Source organism: Lycium ferocissimum, chromosome 12, assembly GCF_029784015.1.
Source record: "Lycium ferocissimum isolate CSIRO_LF1 chromosome 12, AGI_CSIRO_Lferr_CH_V1, whole genome shotgun sequence".
Classification (NCBI taxonomy): Eukaryota; Viridiplantae; Streptophyta; class Magnoliopsida; order Solanales; family Solanaceae; genus Lycium; species Lycium ferocissimum.
The window spans coordinates 3,204,663-3,208,806 of NC_081353.1; the positions used below are offsets into that span (position 1 = coordinate 3,204,663).

The following is a 4,144-nucleotide window of genomic DNA, read 5'->3' on the forward strand; positions in this document are numbered from 1 at the left end:
TATAGGTCAAATATGGGTTGTAATCTAATACCTAGACGTTAACACTGTTGAGCCAACTTACAGTTATAGCTTAGTGGTTAAAGTTGTGCAAACCATATGAATGGTTGCGGGATTGATTCTGTGTACCTCATTTGTGTGTACTATTTTCTTGGGGTAAAAACACAATATCTGATGCAAAAGAGATGATTAACCAAAAAGATCTAAAAAGAATGCACTACCTAGGATCAGCCAATGCACCAAGTGCAATTATGTTAATAGGAGTGCACAGTTATATATACATACTAGATAAAATAGCCCGTGCAAGCACGGGGCCAATATTTACAATTTAAGGTAGCTAGTAAATGTTCCTTTATATGCGAAGAGTTGTGAGAATAGACAAATGCTCTTCATAGATACATAGGAATTAGAATCTATAAAAGATGAGGAATCAAATATCTTCAAACTCTTCTTAACCACCTAATGAAAATATGATTAAGATAATCTTTAATTTTTCTCAATTACAAGTCCAATAGGAAAAATAAACATTCGGATCACACCACAGCTGTTGACACCAGTAAAAGGACTCATAGTTGTCTTGTCACCTTCTTTGATCAACTTGCAAGAGATCCTACCCTTAGCGCAACTCCATTAGCTGTCATTCTCTTCCTCCCAAGTTAAGTTCCTTCCTTCCTCCCTAGAAGCATGCATTTTCAGAATGTCAAATTTCAACGCAGTACTATACGATAAGTCTAAAGGCTAAAACTTGTATACCAATAAGGTGCTGAAGCAAAGAACCATTTGGAACATACAATTAAACCAAAATCTTTCTTTGAATAACACTAAGGCATCATAAATAATGAAATCAGGAGCTTATCACATTTATTATACAATTAGACCATTTAAGTTGTGGGCATATCATTCATTCAATTAATATATCTTATATCTCTCCTTCATTAAAAACCTGCACGTAGGAAAGAATGTTAGAACCTTTCTAACTGGAAAGATGTAACATTATAAATAGAACAGAGGAATAGTAAGGGCATAATTGAATATTAATAGGCGGGTGATATAATAGTACAAAATCTACATAGTTAGCATCTTATCAAAATTCCACCAACCACAAAGTAATAAGCAACTTAAATATGTATAGTGCTAAATATAACTAATTATTTGTGTCACATCAACTCCCGAAAGATCAAAGCGGGACACAGAGTCTATATGAGTATGTCAGAAAAAGTTCATACGGGGCTAATGGGTGTTATCGGTACAGATTGTGTCATAGAAATATTGTAGAGCTATTGTTGATCAGTCAAAATCAGATCTATTACATTCATTAGCAAGCAACATTTCAATCAGGTATTTCAAATCAAACACCTAGAATTCTTCACGTAATATTAATAGTATCACTTATCACGTGTGCCCAATGGTAATGATCTGAATCCTAAATACCTGAGAAGCTACAAATAAGAATTCTATCATAGTTGAAACAACTTTTTTTTTGACGACCTATCATAGTTGACACTCTAGCAAAGCCAAGAGAGAATAGGTATTTTGAACAACAATGAGAACATTGGGTTGGAAAGTGAGCTTAAGAGAGGCATATCAAAAAATGAAATTGTTGATATAACCTACAAAAGATATTCTTCATGTTATCATTTATCCAGGGTTTTGTCAAATCATAATTCTTTATCAACTATAAATACAAAGAAAAACACATATACGAACACCATAAGATTTCACCTCTTGCACAAGTTAACAAGGAAATCGGGCATCGAGTAAAATGGAAGTGAAAAGGTAATATTCCAATTGGTTTTGAGTTTGCATAAATTGTTACCTAATGCAGTAGAGAAAAGGAGAAAGCGTGTAAAAAAGTCACCCCAACTATAAAGCTTAGATACCGGGACGACAATCGGAGATGATCAGCTAACGTATATTTCTTTCTACTATTTTCTGCATGGTTTATCAGTCAAGTACTTAATCCTCTCAATTTTCTATACTGATCTAATTTGACAACAGTTATTAGAAGTCTAAATCTTTATAATCAATTATTCTGAAATAGAAAAACTTAAATAGAAACAGAGGAAGCGAAAATCCTATGCCAACTTGTAAAACTTGTAGATATCCTCAACTTACTTTATATCAACCAAATGAATGATTATCAATAATCACAACATCAAGAATCAGATTGTTTGGTTTGCTTGGAAGTCCACAGGCAGCCTGAAGAGAGAATCTCTTGCCTTACCATATTCCTTCTTACTACTGTTGCTGCTGGAACACATCTTCATGCACAATAGCAACATGGACTTTCATTTACTTAGCATATTGATTGAGAATATTACCTTCATAGGAGACTGCGTTGGATCAAGAATCGTGACATTAAAATATCGCATATTTTCTTCTGAGTGATTATTCCTCATGCTGCAATCAAAGTTAAACCAAGAAAAAAACACTTTTCTCTCTTAGCAATATAGTCGCAACGCAATCAAACCCAAAATCCAATGGACGAACTCACATATAAGATTCAAGAGGCAGAACACTTGCTCATACCATAATTAACAAACTAAAATATGTCAACTATAGTCTTTGAAATTCAGGGGGGAAGATACTTCAATGCTTCAAAGAGCTCAATATTGCACCTCGGATGAAAGGAGAGGAGAGAAAAGGCGCATGTAGGTAAAAAAAAAAAAGACTTTGTCTCCAAATAAATTGTGATAAAGATATCACTTTGAACTGCAAAAACTTGGCTTTTTTCTTCAACACTAATTGGGTCCATTTCATTCCAATTTTCTCTTCTAATAATAAAGGGAAAAAAAAACTAATACGTACATGATTTCCGCAGAGATATTTTTACCAAGTTCAGAAGACGCTGAGTTTCCTGTAAAATAAAAAAAAATACAAAAGCATCAGAATTCAAACTAACTCAGCGAATAATGGATCAAAACCAAAGCATAAGGAGGGGCCAAAGAGAAATGGGTTTATAATCGGAATACGAATCAAAAACTCAAATAGGAAAACTCACCTTAATAATTCTTCGAGAAGATTGTTGTTGGGCGTTGGCCATTGAATTGAAGTACATGATTTTTTTACCATAAAAGAAAAGCAGATTAAGGAACTCTATACACATAGATAAACTATGTGTTGACAAATTGAAAGAGATGAAGTTGAAGTGATACTAAGCCAGATGGAAACACAAATTGGCACGTAGCTGCTCACTTTCAAGTTTCAACTTAAAAAGACCCTTAACATATGTAAGTACACCTGGCCATACATTAGTACACCACATATTATCCGGTCTACAGCTCACAGTGAAATGACCGAAATGCCCCTCAAGCATGACGACGATCCAAGTGCTGAACCCACTCTTCTATATAGTTATTAATATATACCTACTTTTTCAAGGTTTATCACATATATATACAAAAAAATTCCCGTAGTTACCGAGTGCACGTGCCCTCCATCCTTACCACGTGGTCCGTCCTTGGTTGATATAACACAATAATAATTAAAATGTTATTAAAAGTTGTCTACCACACTTTTCTAAAAGACTTTAGGAAAATTAGAAAATAAAATTAATCATATTGGCCCCGTGCATCGCACGGGCATCTGTCGCTAGTATAGAAATATATGTACATATATTTGGTATTGGTTTGCTTTTGTTACTCTAGAGATAGATGTATGTTTATGGCATCAGATGCAAAGTTGCATCCTTTTCTCTGGTTGCTTAAGCTCAGGGAGCAGGTGGAGTACTAAGGACATACTAAGAGAGTGATTATTGACTCCGATGAAGTGATATGAATGTGTATATCAGATATGAGAGACTTGAGACTGACTATTATGGAGGAGGCACCCTTAATTGATCTATACATCCAGGAGCTAAAAAGATGCATCAACACTTAAAGAAACAATATCTGACCATGTGACCCTTTGTTTGAATTGTTAGTAGGTTAAGTATGAGCATTAAAAACCTGGAGGGTTCGCTCAGCATTTGGTTATTTCAGAGTGAAAGTGGGAGAGGATTACCATGAATTTCGTGGTAAGTTTTCCATGTACTCTGAAGAGACATGATTCAGTTTGGGTGATGGCGGGCAGACTTACCAAGTCCGCACACGTCATATCGGTTTACACTACATTCACAACGGAGTAGTTAGAATAAAATTTATGCCTG

General features: G+C 34.8%; 1 long non-coding RNA gene across 2 annotated transcripts; it reads right to left on the reverse strand.

Annotated features, from left to right (window-relative positions):
* Positions 1–282: 282 nt before the first annotated feature.
* On the reverse strand, positions 283–3,303 carry LOC132040760 (uncharacterized). Of its 2 annotated transcripts, XR_009410767.1 has the most exons (3): positions 3,193–3,303; positions 2,319–2,584; positions 283–673 (listed from the first exon to the last, which is right to left on the reverse strand). It is a non-coding gene; the product is annotated as an uncharacterized LOC132040760 (long non-coding RNA). The 2 variants fall into 2 exon arrangements; XR_009410766.1 differs by lacking the exon at positions 3,193–3,303 and having other exon boundaries at positions 2,319–2,799.
* Between the last annotated feature and the right edge of the window lie 841 nt (positions 3,304–4,144).